This window comes from Grampus griseus (genome assembly GCF_964374135.1).
Source record: "Grampus griseus genome assembly, chromosome: 8".
Classification (NCBI taxonomy): Eukaryota; Metazoa; Chordata; class Mammalia; order Artiodactyla; family Delphinidae; genus Grampus; species Grampus griseus.
Genome location: NC_139002.1, coordinates 25,055,893 through 25,074,268, shown reverse-complemented (window position 1 = coordinate 25,074,268; position 18,376 = coordinate 25,055,893).

Genomic DNA, 18,376 nt, shown 5'->3' with positions numbered 1-18,376 from the left:
CTGGAAACTGGAGTATCTACATAATTGCCTCCATTCTCACTTTGTTAGCATATAACTGACCATAATATCCAAATATGTCAATATTACTCATTTTTCTTGACAGTTTGAAATGGATGTTTTGTGCATATATAATCTGATTGAAAAGATTTTACCAGGAATTACATTCTCTAGTGTTAATTAATTAATATTAAATAGTAAAGTGGATTTAAAAGTGTACTGTTTACTTACAAAGTAAACAATCACAGAGTTATTAACTAGGCCTAAAATAACAATTCCTTGTTTAAGGTACCAGGTTTTTAACCATTCTCTGAAATATTTATTCTCCCTTAATTTTGCCTGAACATGAGAAGATAAGTTTTATATTAATTTTTGTTCTCTGATTTATTGCTCCTGAAAATTTTATGTTTTATAATGATATCTAAGGATCCAAGCAAAAGGTTTTATTGCAAATATTTGTGAAAATAAAAACGAAGGATCACTATCAGCAAATGTTTTGTTGTTATAGTATACTGTCCTTATTTAGACAAGAAAAACTTAGCCATTTTGTCCAGATTTTCAAATGTGTTGGTATAAAGCTAGCATAGTATTCTTTTGTAATTAAAAAAAAAATTCTCTCTGTTTTATAGCTAGTCCCATCTCTATCATATTTGCCAAATATTGCTTATTTTACTGGTCTTTCTAAAAGAACGTTTTGGTTTTATTTGTCAAGTTTACTGCTTTTCTCCTCTATTTTTGACTTTTCTCTTGATTAATTTTGTCCTTCCACTCTTTTGGATTTACCTTGTTCTTTTTCTATGTCTACTGTCCATTTCCTGTAGCTTCAAGAGCCATTTTCAACAATTCAACGAGCTCTGCTGGTTGTGTCATGGTCACTTCATCATATGCCGTTAAAACTTAATCTCATACACTGGGTGAAGACTCAGCAGTCTTATTTTGCTTTCAAAATTGTTCTATGGCCTTAGATCCTTCTTCTTCTCTAAATTACCACTATCATCAGGGAAAATTCTACTGGGCCTCATGCTGCTTATAAGGCTTGCCTTTCCTGCAGTTTCATAATAAAAGAAAAAACATTTCCACCGTTTTTTTTGATGTTGATCGAAAATTTAGCAACACTTCTTTGCACTGTATTCAAATCCCGAAATATAAGCAAGCCTTCATGCATACGGGCCCACTGAAATGTCATAATTTTAAACTGTGTATGACCTTGAACAATGTCCTTTCCAAATACTCTATGCTCCCCCTTTCTTCCTAGGTGTTCAGACTTTTTCATTCCTACAACATCTTTTACACATGGTCAATTTGTGTCATAAGCTCTTCCTCCCTTCCACTTCTGAGTATATATCCAAAGGAAACATCATCATTATTTGAAGAGATATCTGTACTCCCATGTTCATTGTAGCATTATTCACAAGAGCCAAGGTATGGAAACAATCTAAGTGTCCATAGTAGATTATTGGATAAGGAAAATATGGTATATATATGCAATGGAATATTCTTCAACCTTAAAAAAGAAGAAAATCCTATCATTTAAGACAACATGGATAAAACTGGAGGACAGTATGCTAAGTGAAATAAGACGAAGACAAATAGTGCATGATGTCACTTATATGTGGACTCTAAAAAAATAACTAAATAAATCAACTCTTCTTCCCTGGACATTTTCCTCAGCAGAATCTAGCAGCCTCTACTATGAGTCTCATCTTTTTTTTATTGTTTGTACAAGATCACAACCCCAGGGAACCTATGTATTTACGGATGTATATCTAGATTATAGTGTACTGTTGTTCATTTTCTTTGCAATTCATTCCTTCCACTTCTGGCATCAGAACCTCATTTTTCCTTTGGAGAAGTCCTTGTGATTCAGGTAGGCGGTGTGTCTCCTCCCAAGGCTGTGTGACTTGGGCCTGGCTAGACACAGTGTTTTACATATACTCCATATGTCTTATGTACTTATTTCTCTATTTTCCATGCTTTTCCCTCAAAATTTTAGTGTATTTTTTAATTGACATTTGTAATACTTTCTTTTGTTTGACTAAGGTACTGTTAAACTGATCTTCTGAGTGCTTAATTTCAGCTTTTTTAATTCTAGAATTTTACTTTGGTTGCATTTCACAGATAATTTTTGCTTAAATTGCATATGTTGTCCTTTTTGAATACATTAATCATAATTTTAAATAATAGTTTCATTGAGATATAATTTACTTTCCATATTATTTAAAGTGTACAATTTAATGTGTTATGCATCTACCACCACAATCAATTGTAAAACTTTCATCCACCCCCCCAAAGAAAAAGAATCTATTATAAGTCACTCACTCCCCCACTTCTCCAAACCCTAGGCAGCCACTAATATACTTTGTCTCTACAGATTTGCCTAATCTGGACATTGCATACAAATGGAATCATACAATTACTTAGCATGTTTTCAAGGTTCATCCATGTTGTAGCATGTATCAGTACTTGATTTCTTTTTATGGCTGAATAATATTCCATGGTGTGGATATTACTGTGTTTCATTTATCCATTCACAGTAAATGGCCATTTGGGTTAGTTCCACTTTGGGGCTCTTAAGAATAATGCTGCTGTGGTTGGATTTACGTGCAAGTTTTGTATGCAGGTCTAGATTTGTTTTTTAAATTTACAGACTATTTTGGAGCAGTTTCTGGTTTACAGAAAAATTAAGAAGAAGGGAGAGAGTTCTCATACCTCCTTACCTCTCTACCCAGTTTCCCCTATTACTAACATCTTAAATTAGCTTAATATATTTGTTATAGTTAATGAACCAATATTGATACATTATTACTAACTAATGTCCATGCTTTACTTTAGACTTCACTCTTTGTTTCGTACATTATATGATTTTTGACAAATGTTCAATAACCTGTATCTACCATTACAGAACCACACACAGGAATTTCTCTGCCATTAAAATTCTGGGCTTCACCCATCCTTTTCTCCCTCCCCACAACCTCTGGCAACCACTGATCTTTTGATTGTCTCCACACTTTGCCTTTTCCTAAATTTCAAATAGCTGCAGTCATATAATATGCACGTAGCCTTTGCAGATTGCCTTTTTTTCACTTAGCAATATGCATTTAAGCTTCTTCCATGTCTTTTCATGGCTTCATAGCCTTTTCTTTCTATTGCTGAATGCTCTTCCTTTGTACGGATATACCATAGTTTGTTTATCCATTCACCTACTGAAAAACATCTTGGTTGATTTCAAGTTTTGGCAATTATGCAAGAAACTGTTATAAACATCCATGTGCAGGTTTTTATGCGGACATAACTTTTCAGTTCCTATGGGTAAATACCAAAGAGCATGATTACTAGATCACTGTATGGTAAAAGTACGTTTAGTTTTGTAAGAAAGTGCCAAGTATCCCGCTAGCTACAAATGAGAATTCCAATTGTTCTGCATCATCACCAACTTCGATATTTCAGTTTTTGGATTTTAGCCATTTGAATAGGTGTGTAGTGGTATCTCATTATTGTTCTAATTTAAAATTCACTGATGACATGGAATGTGTAGCATCTTTTCATACGCTTATTTGCCATGTGTATATTTTCTTTGTTTAATCATAGTTGTTTTGTTGTTTTTTTTTTGTTTTTTGTTTTTTTTGCGATACTTGGGCCTCTCACTTGTGGCCTCTCCCATTGCGGAGCACAGGCTCCAGACGCGCAGGCTCAGCGGCCATGGCTCACGGGCCTAGCCGCTCCGCGGCATGTGGGATATCTTCCTGGATCGGGGCACGAACTCGTGTCCCCTGCATCGGCAGGCAGACTCTCAACCACTGTGCCACCAGGGAAGCCCTTGTTGTTTTTTTAACCAAGGCCTGCTAACTCTTGTCCTCCTGTGTCTATTTATATTGTCTTTTTTCTTTCTTTTTTTTTTTTTTGAGCTTTTGATCATTTCGTCTTTTTTCTGGTATGTCAAATTATTTTTTATATTAAAATTGGGTTCAACTTATTTTAGGAAACTATAAAGATACCTCCACATTCTGGATGTTGTTATCTTTCTCTTTAAAAGATTTACTTTTGCCCATGGCAGACAGTTACTATAGGGACTGGTAACCTTAGTCCATTCTCAGTTTGAGCTCTTTCAAAGCTGTTTTTCAGTCTGTGTGAAAGTTGGTCTATTTCTGTCTTGTCCTTCCTCTACGGGTGTTGCCCTTTGGGATTACCATGTGAACGTTTGGATTCTCCCTATTCCCAGCTACCCTTGTATTTGTTAGGCTTTAAATGTAATGGTTCCTGCAGCCCTTTGAGACTAAAGATACACTTAGCTTGTCATTTCATTAGTTGTTGCCTTTAGCTTGAGCTCTTGCCGTTTGGCTTCTGTGGTTAGTCTTTTGATCTCCTTGGCTTTTCAGCTCCTAGGCTGTAAGATTTGAATCAGCAAATGCCCGAAGGAGAAAAGCTGCACCAAATGTCTAGCTTGCGTTTGTGTTTCCCTTCTGTCCAGAACTTGGCCCACATGTCTTGGTGTCTCTCTAACATTCTGATGCCAGTGAACAGGTGTTTTCTTACTTTATCCAAGTTTTCTAAAATTTCTTTAGACTTCAACTGATCTTATGTTATTACTGAACTATCATCTCAATTACCCCTAGGAAGAAAATTTACAATTTTATGTTTTATTCTTTTATTTTCTATATTACCTCAGTTTCTGTAGAGACCTTTTACCTGATTGTTCAGTCTAGTTCTTGTGTTACCAGTAAGATGGAGATAAGGTGGAGGCTAAGAATATTGGCAACAAATCACTGATAAATGGTATGTCTCATCCTTTTTGTTTTTCCTCTCCTTATTTACTTTGGCAGCCTACATTTGCCTTTCTTCATTTGACCCAGTTGCCCAAATAAGGAACCCACTCTGGCAAAGACCTGACTTTACTCTCATAAATGTCTGCATATGAGGATTAGCTAGATGATGAACACCATGCCAAAGTTCTTTGTGTGAGACTTTTGCAAACTTTTGTTAGCCCTTTAGTTTGCCTCTTGCCAACACTGCTCAGATTATTAAGGTTTTCTAAGTTTCTGTAGGTCAAACCTCTCTACCTGCATACCAGATGAGCCCTTCTCTCTTTCCTGAGCTCATTTGTGGAAGGTTAGCCCTCGGTTTTTCTTTTTCCCCATCCAATCATAATTGTTCATGAATTCCAAAAAGCCCTCAAAGTACCTGTCGTCCCTTTCTCTCTTCTCTTTTTTATCAACACTGTTAAGTATTAACCATATATTTGCATACCTCTTTCTTACTTACAATGGAATATTGGAAGGCTCGATCATTAAGTGTGAGCCCCACCAAACTAGGACTCATACAACACTCTCCTCCAGGCCTAAACTTATGATATCCACTGTTTTTTTTAATAATATCTTATAGGTATCTAAATTTATAATGATTTAGTTAATTCCTGAGTTATGTGACAATAAGGAATCAGTCAAATTAGCATGACAGAAGTGCAGCTTAGCTCTAGGGACCAGAATCAAGGACCACAAAAACCTGTTAACCAATAAGTTTCACTTATACTTTATGTTTAACAAGTGCTGAGGGTGAATGGGAAGTGAGGGAAAAGGAGTTTAACTCCATATCACAGAAACTTGCACTAAAATGAAGAGGAAAATGACTGAGTTCCTGGTTAAAGTCACTATAATGAGCTTAAATAAACAATAACAGCACATAAGAAAAACAAACACTATATGATAGGAACAATGGATAATTAATTACCAGATCAGGGAGGACAGATTACACTTGCTATGGGATTTCATTAAAGAAGGATTCCAAAAAGCACTGGCTTCTTCTGAGAAGACTTCTTAGAACATGTAGCATTTAAATTGAGTCTTGAACAAGTATATAGGAAGGAGAGCAGAGGGTAGGGAACAGGACTTCCGGGCAGGGAACAGGCACAGTGTCAGGAATGGCGCAGAGGGCTTATGGAATAGGGAACAAAACTGGCTGAACACAAGAGTGCTACGTGTTGGGGAATATGGGGGAAAGGCTGGCTGAGGTGGGTTAAATGAAACATAATTTGACAGAAGAGAAAGTAGGTGGAAAGACACATGGAAGAATGTGGAAAGCCCCTGAAGATGGAGGTCAGCATAATAATATTAAGAAATCAGTGGTTCTTTGACACTATATGAATGTCTAGGTTTAAAAAATCAGGATAAACTACTGATATAATGATAGAATAAAAGAATAAACTACTGATATAATGATATGTGCCCAAATGCCAGATACCAAAGTATACACACTGTGTGTTTCCATGTATGTCATATATGGTGATAGAGGTCAGTTTCGGTGTTGCCCTGGGGGAGTATGGAACAGAAAGAAGTAACAGAGAACATTGTAGGGTGTTAGAAATATTTTATAATATCTTGACCTGGTGTTGGATACATGGGTGCATAGAGATGTAAAAATTCAGTTATTAGCAATGCAATTGGTGTTTATTGTTTGTATGCATACATTAAAAAAAACCTCCAGTACTTTAATTAGGCTGTCAGTTTTATGAAGTAAATTTTGGTCAAGGAATAGCCAAGGTAGTAATGCAGTAATAAGTTATAAATGTGCTCACTGTGCTCTAGAATGTCACGATTGGAATACAAGAAATATGTGTAGGAAAAAAGACAAATATTCAATATTGTTGGTTGAATGAGCTGAATAAATTAGATGACTCGCCTTTCAGTTTAAGAAGTTTGCCAGTGTTTGGATACCTTTGAACAAAGAAAAACTGGAAATAAAAATTTTATTAAGCATATGCTATGTATCAATTCCTGACTTATATTTTGACACATATAAACATGGGAAATATTGCACCTTGTAACTGAGACAATGAAGATGAGCGAGGTACCTGGTTTTGACAATAGAGGCTGAGAAAACAATCAGCTCATAATCGTAAGAAGTTTGAAGTCAGAGGAAAAGAATCAAGAGGAAATAGTGGTAAGTGCCAGGAGCTCCTGGAAACTACATAAGAGATGAAGACCCCAGAATTGTTGAGCTTTCTAAGAGGCCCAATGACTCAAGTAAAAACAGAAGGCTTAAAACTGAAACCTGGGGATATATGTATACATATAGCTGATTCACTTTGTTATACAGCAGAAACTAACACAACACTATAAAGCAATTATACTCCAGTAAAGATGTAAAAAAGAAAAACAAAAACTGAATCCTGCAAAGTAACAATTGTTAGGACAAATGGTAAAGAATTATAAGAAAAATAATCACATGCCTGTCCCAACACAGAAATATCCTAAGCTCCATCTCAGCATTTCTCCGATTGGCCTTTCACAAAATACAGTCCCATCAGCTGAATATAGGTTTGTCAAGTAAGTGTGACTAAGACTGAATTAAAAAAATTAAATCAATTCCTTCCTCCAAAACTTTTCAGAGTATATAATGTAACAAAGTGAAACTTCAATTTCATGTCGGGATATAGAGTACAGCTCTTCCCAAATGCTTTTGTCTTGTAACTACATTAACATCATCTAAAACCAGTGTTCCTCAGGACAGAGATTGTGAAACACTGCTCTCATCATGTAAGATAACAAGTCTTTCTCAAAATCCATTCTTCCTTCTGCCCTTTCTCATGTTGTCCCTGCTACCTGGAAGGTCCTCCTAAGCTCCACCTGCCAAAACCCTACCCATCTTTTAGGATCCAAGAGATAATAAAAGGCTTACATTACTAAAAGGCAGAGAAAGAAATCCCTTCCTAGCGATCTACATTTCCTTCCTAGGGAAAAGAAAAATTGTAAAGTATACCACAGTGACCTTAAATCTATGAATGTAACTGTGCTGTGTTACTTTGAGTTCTGTAAAAGTCAATGTGCTACAATATATATGTATATGAATGTTTGATCTCTTACAAGTAGAACTTGCTGATTACTTTCATCATGAGGGAGGTTAATGATTAAGGGAGCCATCATGTGTGGCTCAGCCCTTATACACAGGGAATATTAAAATTGGAAAGGTCCCTAGATATTAGCAAATCTATCCATCTCATATTCTAAGTAAGGAAACTGAGACCTTCATAGATTGGATATTTATATTAACAAAGAATAAGGAAATAAGATATTGGCAGATCTATCTTTTAGATTAAGAATTTTGAGATTTTTGTAGAATACTAGGACATTATGTCCACTGATATTGAGACAATGTGTTTGTTAGTCATCATTTTCTATTGCAGTGACCAAGCGAGGTGGTAGTAAGTAGTTGTACAAGGGCAAAAAGAAAACTTTAGAAACTCCCAATTTATATACACAAGGAAACCCATCATTCATGTTATTTAAGCTAACTGGATGCAGTTTATCAGCTACATTGAGGAATGGTGAAGTGAAGTGTCTATACAATTAACATGTTAGTTTGTGTCATGAGCTCCCTGTTGTTCAAGTGAGTTAATGGTTAGCACTCAACTAGGCACTTAGAGTCCATTATAAAACCGGACTAAATGTTTATCTGTGGCATCTTTATTCTTCTTTGGTGCCCTTAGGCAGAATTAGCTCTCTTATGTTTTGATAAATTCAAGTATTAAACAGGGCTAAGGTTTCACAAGTTCTTTTGCCTAGACATGGGGGTAAGGAGGACCAATGAGCTGGAGTACTTCTAGATTTAAGAATGGTCAAATTGAGGAAGAAGAGTCTTATGCCAGAGGTGAAAGAAGACTAATTATAATTACCTATTTTTAAAAATTCCAACCCTTTTCAATGTTCTAAAATGATCATGAAGTACATGGGTATGCTAGGAAGTAAGGGAGTCAACCAAGAATATTCTGTAAGAGTTTGTGGATGGCAATAAAGTGGCAAGGAAGATAGAGAACATACTACAAAAGGTTTCGGTTGGCCATAATAATGAAGTCAGAAGAAGAAGAATGACAGATGCAATGGGAAAGAGAAAGCAAGAATAGAGAAGCAAAAGAGAAAGTAGAAAAATGAGACAAATTTGGAGAAGGAAATGAGGGAGAAAACTGGGTGAAAGAAAGAGGGAAGCACTGATGGTAGACCAGATGACACTCAAAAATTAACATGATGCACATTTAAGATGTGCCAACAATGGCCACGGTCATTACCCTCAAATAATTGACAGTATGTGTTTCAAAGACATTTATAAATAGAAAATGCCATTAAACTAAGTGCCAGTGTAAAAGTATTCATGGAATTGTATGGGAGAATAAAACATCCCCCGTCAAAGAACCAAGGGCAAATCTTGAAGCACCCAGTAAAAGCCAATTCAAACAAAAAAGCTTTTCCACTTAAACTTGAAAAAGTTAAGTTCCCAAGAGACCTCCTACATCAAACACCGAAGCTTATTTGGCAGTAAAAACAATAACATTCACCGAACAACAAGAAATCTAGGGCTTCCCTGGTGGCGCAGTGGTTGAGAGTCCACCTGCCGATGCAGGGGACATGGGTTCGTGCCCCGGTCCGGGAAGATCCCACATGCCGCGGAGCAGCTAGGCCCATGAGCCATGACCACTGAGCCTGCGCGTCCGGAGCCTGTGCTGCACAACGGGAGAGGCCACAACAGTGAGAGGCCTGTGTACCACCAAAAAAAAAAAAAGAAATCTAAAACAACAGTTGTTTTACCAAAAAAAAAAAAAAAAAAAAAGCAGCTAATTAGTGTCTTTTCTGTTTGAAAGAAGGGAGTGGGAAGTGGGCAGAAGACGTGATAGGACAGATAAAACGAAAAGGAAAAGGAAAATAAAAGTTTCCAGTTTGACAATCAAGCTGTCTTCTGCATCCATTTCATCTCAAGACCACCAAGCCAATGTGGAGGCTTTTTCCTCCTTTCCTTTTCTTTTCATGAGACTGATCACAACCAGCATTGCAGTGTCCATAGAATTAAGGAATGCTGTTGCCTACATGTGTGAATGAGCTGTGAGTAAAGTACTGAAGTAGAGGAGACCTAAATGGAAACGTCCTCATGAATGTCCATGTGGCTGAGCAGGAAGGTAACCTGTCATAGATGTGCTAAAGAATAGTTGGGTTTTATTTTATTTACTTTTCTCTGGACTGTGTTGAATGACTATCATCTACAAGTTCAGGCTACTTTCTGCTGAGGATTAATGCACTGGGAGAGCTGTAAGAAAAATGAGTAATAGAGCTGTCTTTTTCTTGCCTAGTTCACCTTACTTTCCCAAACTCAAAGTTTTTCCCTAACTCTTTCTCCTTTTTATTGTAGTAAAATGAACATAACACAAAATTCACAATTTTGATCATTTTACAACTCACTGTACCATTCAGTAAAATTTAGTACTGTCACAATGTTGTGCAACTATCACCACTGCCTGGTTGCAAAACATTTTCATCACCCCAAAAGGAAACCTACACCCATTTTAAGCAGTCATTCCCTATTTCCCTCTCTTCCAAACCCCTGGCAACCACTAATATATAATATTTTCTGTTTCTATGGATTTGCCACTGCTGGAGATTTCATACAAATGGAACCATACAATATGAGGCCTTTCGTGTCTGACTTCTTTCACTTACTTGCATCCACGATGTAGCATGTATCAGTAATCCATTCACTTTTATGGCTGAATTCCCTGATCCTGTTTTCTTCATACTGTTTGAATACAAACTTAAAAATATGTTGAGAATGAAGCTCTGTTTTAACGGCACATCTATTAGGCCAATTCTTTAAAGAAGGTGAAAATGGAGATATTGTTGTGAAATGATAGTCGTTGAGAAGCCTCAGCCAATTTGATAATGGAAAGTTTGGGAAATGTTGCAAAAAATTATCTGCTTTATATTAAAAGCCTTTTAAACCAGGATTCAGGAGGTCGTCTTTTTCTTGCAGGTAATGTAAATGAGTCAGAAGAAAATAACTGCCCTTTAAAACAGATTTTGAAAGGATTCTATTTATTCTTAATAGACAAATGGGAGTACAGGTTGTTCATATCCAATATGGACTCCCTGTCCAAACACTGCTTATCATTCTAGCCACCACTATCGAATTATATTTCTTGAGAGTAATGCAGCTTAATTCCTGCATATTACTTTTTAAAATTCATCTATTAAATCCATTAATACAGTATAAACAAGAGAAGTTCATGTTTCAGTGCAGTTCAAATATCAGGTATCAGGAACCCCCCAGTAAGAAAAAGAATCCTATATTTCTTGCCAGAATGTGGTCAGCTCTGGGGTGCTTTGCTAGCTGAAAAACACTTTTATTGTTAAAAGGATAGAGCTTGTTTAAGAGGGATGAGAGCCAAAACATTTTAAGTACTTGTATGTGTGTAGAACAGTGCTAGGCTATCTCACACACTGTATCAGTCAAGGCTCACTATTTTACATATCTGAAAAGCGAAGTTAAAAGTGTTGTAGTAACTTACTAAAAGGCACAGAACCAGTAAATTCGAGCAAGAATTCAATCCCCAAACTGTCACACTGAACTTTGAGCTAATACTTGAGATTAATAAAAATAGCACTAAATTAAAAGTTCAGAGATATTTTTTATTTCATACTCTTTCACTAACGCTCTTTGGAGATCAATCATTTCACAATGATTGATTTCACAATCATTTCACAATTAGTTTTCACAACTATAATAGTTGGAAGCTTGACTAGATGATCTCTACGTAGTCTTCCAGTTCTAAAATGTTCCACTAACTTGGATTCCTAAAATAATTGCCCTTGCAATATATGCATGCTGCCACCAAGTAACGGAAGAGAGTACTAGTTGCCTTTTTATCCCTAATGGGGAGTGCATTTTGACATCAGACATCCGTCAATCGTACAGCCTGTTATTATAACTATAAAATAACAAAATAATCTGGTATTATTTCCTGTAAAGCAGAAGCTTTACACTGTGTCTGTGAATCGTATCAGAATCACCTGTAGGTTTTTAAACATAGAGGAAATGCAGAACCCATTGAAAGAGAATCTTCAGAGACGGGACTTGGGCATCTGGATTTTTGGGCTCTCATCATTTGTGTATTTTATTTTTTGCCTATGTACAATATTTGTCACATCCTCTTGAATCTTTAACAATTTCTTTTTGTCTTAAAATTTTAGAATATTCCATAATCTTCATGGACGTTTCATAAGGCATTATCTGTTATGTTTATTCAGTCTTGTGCTTCTCCTGGTTAAGACTTCTTATTTTCTTTCTTTCTTTCTTTCTTTCTTTTTGGGTCCTGCCTCATGGCTTGCAGCTTCTTAGTTCCTGACCGGGGATTGAACCCCAGGCCCCAAGCAGTGAAAGCGCCGAGTCCTAACCACTGAACCACCAGGGAAGTCCCAAGACTTCTTTTTTAAATGACTTTTTTTCCCATTCTAATTCATTCCTGGGATCACTTTCATGTTTGAGCATTAAGCCAACCTTGCATTACTAGAATACAGCCACTTTGATTGTGATATATTACTCTTTTGCATACCATGGATACAGTTTGTGCTTTTGTTTACACATTTTGCATGCATGTTCAAAGGAGAAACTGGCCTGTGATTCTATTCTTGTAATATTCTTTTTAGTTTTCATCTGAAGCTTATGTTGGGCTTATAAAAATTTGGAGCAATATATCCTTTTCTGTTTCCCGGAAGATTTTTATGTAAGATTACCGCTATTTCTTCCCTAAATATTTGGAAGAACTTAATTGGAGAGCCATTTATCCCTGGAAATCATTTTATGTAAAAGTACTTAAGTATACAAACAATTTTCTGAGTAGATATAGATTTTTTAGATATTTTTTCTTCTTGGGTTAGTCTTGTTAGGTTGCATGTTTTAAGAATGTGTAATTTTGGATAAATTTTCAAATTTATAAATATAAAATTATCATAATTTTAACAGCTTTATTGGGATGTAATTTACATACCATAATTTCAACACTTTAATGTATACAATTCAGTGGTTCTTAGTGTAACCACTAAAAGACGTGTGTAACCATCACAACAATCCAATTGTAGATTTTTGTCCCCCCACAAAAAAATCCACTAAACATTAACAAGGTTTTTTCATTCTCCTCAACCCTCTCAGCCCTAGGCAACCACTCATCTCCTTTCTGTCTCTACAGATTTGCTATTCTGGGCATTTCATATAAATGGGACCATATAATATGTGATCTTTTGTGAGTGGCTGCTTTTACTTTACATAATGCTTTCATGGTTCATCCATGTTGTAACATGGATCAATATTTCATTCCTTTTTATAGCTGAATGCTATTCTATTGTACGGTATTCCACATTTCGTTTATTCATTTGTCAGATTGACATTTGAATTTTTTCCACCTTTTGTTTTTAGAAATATGCTTCTGTGAGCATTCACGTACAAGCCTTTGTGCAGACAGAAGTTTTTATTTCTCTTAGGTATATATTTAGTAGTGAAACTGCTGGGTCATAGGGTAACTATGTGTAACACTTGGAGGGACTGTCAAGCTGTTTTGTAAAATGGCCACACCATTTGATATTCCCACCAGCAATGTATGTGGGTTTCAATCTCTTGTCTTATAGCCTAGCATGTCATCTATGCTGGAAAACGTTTCACATGTAGTTGAGAAGGATGAGTATTTTACTGTTCGGTTGAGTGCTCTGTAGACATTTATTAGGTCTTGATAATTCATAGTGTTGTCCAATTCTTCTAAATCCTTATTGATCTTCTGCCTAATTGTTCTATCCATAATTGACCGTGGAGCACTGAAGCCTCTACCTAATGTGGAATTATCTATTTCTTCCTTCAATTCTTCATGTATTTGGTATTTTCTTCTTCATGTATTTTGGTTTTATCTTATTCAGGGCACATATAATTTTTGTGTCTTCCCTTTTTTATCATAAAATGTCCCTTTTCATATCTAGTAATTTTTTGTTTGTTTTAAAGTCTATTTTTTCTGGTATTTGTAGAGCCACTTCAGCATTCTTATGGTTGCTATTTGCATGATGTATGTTTTTTCATCCTTTTACTTTGTTCACATTAGACCTTTGAATCCAAGGAGTGTCTCCTGTAGAAAACATTTTTTTAAACCCAGTTTGACAATATATGCCTTTTGATTGTATTGTTTATTACATTTAGTTTTTATTATTGATATGGTAGAATTTATTTATGTCTAACATTTTACCTTTGGTTTTCTACATGTCTCATTTTTTTTTGTTACTCTTGTTGTTCCTCCATTTTCCTTTTATATTAAGTGGATATTTTCTACTGTAACATTTAATTCCTTTAATGATTTTTAACCACATTTTCTGAGTAATGGCTGCTCTAGGGATTATGTAATACATCTTCTCACAATCTCTTCAGCTTTATACTAGCTTTATTCCAGTGAGAAACAGAAACTGTACTTTTATAGAGCTGTATTACTTTCCCTCTTTTTTGTTTTTATTACATTTATATATGTTACATACTTAACAAAATATTATTATAATTATTACTTCACACAAGCTTATCTTTTAAAGGAGCTTAGAGAAGAAAGTAGAGCAAATAACTATTCATAGAGTTTGTTGGGTTAATCTATTTATTTACCATTTATGGCTCTCTTTCTGTCTTTCTGCGGATTCAGGTTATCATGCAGTGTCATTTTTATTCTAATACAGCTTTGTTCTCACTGCCTTCTTTGTGCCATATCATCAAATATATGATATTTCTTTATGTTATATACAGGGCAATCCAAATATAGTCATATTGTTTATGCACTTACTTTTTAAATTAGTTAAGAGGAGAAAGGAGAAGAAATTTGAAATTACATTATCTTTTATAATTCCCTACACAACTGCTCTAGTCAGCGTTGTTTTGTTTTTATGGCTTGAGTTACTGCTTGCTATCGTTTGAAGAACTTCCACTAGTATTTCTTGTGATGCCCATCTGCTAACAATGAATTCATTCAGTTTCTGTTTCTGTTTCTGTGTTATGGTACAGTATTGATAATAAGTTGTGGACTGGTAGGAAAAACTAAAATGTGATGTACTGTATGATGTATGTTTTACTGAGGTGGCTTTGTCAAATTCTAATGATTTATCATAGAAATCACCTAAAGCTAGCATCACAATTCTCCAGGAATGTTCTGTAGAATGCTGATGCTAATGATGAATATGTGAATCCTAAATCTTTCATTTGTATTGACCTTATCATCATTAACTCTTCTCCCAACAATGCCATAACTAGAGTTGACTTCTAAAGTGTACCTTCCTCTTTTCCCATAGAAATTGTCCCACAATTTCAAAAAGTGCTCAAAGGTGAAAAAGTGCACACAACGTTTATCACGTTTGCAAATGCCAATGAAAATGCTAAGGTAACACTGTCCAAAATGCAATATTCTTCTGTGAGAGCACCCAACTTTAAACAAATACACATATTCTAAATACAACTTAGATCTGTGACATGTTTTGACCAATGAAGTCTGAGCAGACATGATGGCCTTAAATGAGCAGCAAAGGGCTTAAATGGGCTTGTGCGGTTGGGCTCACCTCTTATGTTTCACTGAATTTTGTGAGAAGACAGGGCCTGGGAGTTGTGGCCTCACAGTTGGGCTCCAGAGGAAGATGTGTGGGACAGACCTCAAACTGACCCAAAACACAGAGCAAAAGCAGCCATCTAGAGGTCTAAAAGAGAGCCACTGCAGCTAACCCATAGGTCTAAGAAAAACAAATTCTTGTTTATGTAACTGAGTTTTGGGGCAATTTGTTCCAAAGCATTATCACAGCAAGAGCTGACTAATACAACATCCTCCAAAGCTTTGTTATGTACATGGCTGCCACCATGCCTACATGTAAGGCAACTGTGTACTCAAATTTTGAGAATTATTGAACTGTTGGTGCCTCTCCAACACAATGTACATGGCTAAAGTTTCCCCAAATAACGTCACTAATATACCACAAAGATCTCTCTAAACTTTTATTAAATGTAATGCAAAGTTCTTTCTATTCATTTTCTGCTTCTACGTAGTTAAAATGCTTTTTATGAATCTAAAGGGTGGAAAATTCGAACGAAACATCTTTGTGGATAACTGTTATTCACAAAGGAAAATTAAAAACAAAATAGGCATTTCACTGAGTATAGAGCACTGATGCCCCTAGTGCCTCTAAATGTCAAGTGGACAAAGGCACTTAATAAATATTGAATCCTGCTCTCTCCACTTGAGAGGGAGAGCAAGCTATTCTAAAGTGGTGGAAGGATGCTCTTAGCAGCTATTTGCAACACTCTTTGAGCTTGGACACTGTGTAGCTACGAAGAAACCTTTTGTCTAAGGAAACTAACTAAAGAAACTTGAAAGTGGAAAGAGAAAGAATGAGAGAATAAATACCCTTCTCATGGTGACTCATTCACTTATTCATTCATTTACCAAACATTTACTATGTGTATAACACTGTGCTAAGAACTGCACAGAACACAGAGATGTACCCCTGTTCTCAGGGAGGTTAGATACCACAGAGGGAGATAAGATGTAGATGCCTTATGGCAGTTCCACATACGTCTTGTTAAACTGTTTACAAGTTAAGGGGAGAGAAGGGATCCATATCTTGCTTGGATTCTCAGTGAAGTTTTCCCAGAGAAAACTGGGAAGATAGGTTGACTAGGGAAAAAAAACTAACATCATAGGTAGATATGAAAGGGAGCAAAGATGCAGAGACAATTAGACCCAGTTATTTCCTAAAAAGTCTAGAAAGTGAAAATAAAGCCAAATTATGGAGGGACTTGAAGGTCAATCTTAAGAGTCTGGCTGTATTGTGATGACAATGGGTGTCATGGACGGTTTGGAAGAGGGCAATGGCATAATCCAAGAACCTTGGGAGGTGTAATAGAGGTTGTAGGGAGGAACATAGGAAGACATGCTATTCTCCGAAGCAATCATCGTAACCCAGGTGTAAAATAATAAATGGTAGAATCGGAGTAATGGCAACACAGATTGAAGGGAGGAGTAAAGAGACACTATAAAGAAAAACTGTCAGGACTTGGTCATTGACTGGATACATTCATTTCTCCATTTAACAAAGGTTATCAGTAACTTTGCTAGCCGCTGGGGATGCAAGAGTAAGCAAAACAGACATGATCTCTTTCTTACGGACCATATGGTAAACACCTATCTAAAACTGAATGTGAAATGTAATGAAGGCTATAAGCGAGAGGTACCTGGTGTTATGTGAGCTATGGTAGGGGGATGTGATGAGTTGAGTAGGTAAGGGGATACTTTTTTGACAAAGTGACACAGGAGAAGAGATGAGAAGGATGAGGAGGCATTAATCAGTTGCAAACTAAACAGAAGGACATTTCACGCAGAGGGCCAGCATGGGCAATGTGCCGTTGTAAGTATGCAGGCCTGAAAGGAGGCCACTGTGGGCTGGATGATTGAGGAAGGACATGTAAGACAAGGCTGCAGAGATCATGCTCCATCATGCCGAGGGGATGCCCTGCCCTGCAGACTAGCGCACCCAGAGTGCCAGTGCACAACAAGATAAGAAGCTTGCTCTAGAATGCAAGTCAACACCCTGCTTCGTTCATCAAGAAAGTCTTGCCTGTTAAACCAAACAGTATATCTAGTGGACATATGATTTACATTGTGAAGCAACCACCTTATCTTACAGAATGGCAACAGTTCTCCACCGGCAGCCAGGCTGTGACTCCACATTTTAGACCACTGTAAAGAGGTGTGTCTTTATCCTAAGAGCAATGGACAGTCACAGAAGGATTTGAAGAGGAGGTGGTGGTGCCTGCGTCATGGAACATGGATTGGAAGGCAGCCAGAGTCAGCAGAAAGATGACGAGGAAGTGTGTGTCTGAACCCTTACTTTCCTGGTGAAAGAAGAGGTATCCTCTTCAGGTGAGAGAGCAAGGACACAGAACAGAGTCTAGTGGGACATGAAAAGAGTGGAGAAAGAGTCATTCTTAACAGCCATAAGTAAGGGAGTAGAAAAAAGAAATGGTCACCACATGTCAGTTAAAATAAGACAGGCTATGTTGTTGACATAGCTCTGTGACTGCATCTAACAAAACGCATTGCTCTGAAAGCAGGTCCAGAGAAGACGAATGTTAGAGATGAGCAAAAAACATCTCCACCGAGGTTCCATGGGAAGGTAAAATGGCTTGGCAGTCTAGGTATAATGTTGTCATGATGGACCAGCAGTCAAGTACAGGGAATCAGAGGTAAAATGATAAACTGTATTCTAGTCAAACTTACACTCACCAGAGCCTGGAAGGAGGAGAGCCCGTGTCTTGTACTGCCCAATAGCCATGTCCCTCCCAGGTCAGGTACCTGCAGCAAAGCCCAGGCATTTTGTCTTGGGCCAGGCATGCACCTGGCTTGTCAGAGGGTCCCAGAGGTGCTGTGGGGAGGCAGCTTTTGCTCACCATGTTCAGGGAAGCTAGAACACACCAGATAATGAAAGGAGAACCAAAGCCACTATTAAGACATAATTCAATGTAAGGAGGGAAGAGATGATCAGGCAAGCCTTGAGTGCCAGACAGAAAATAG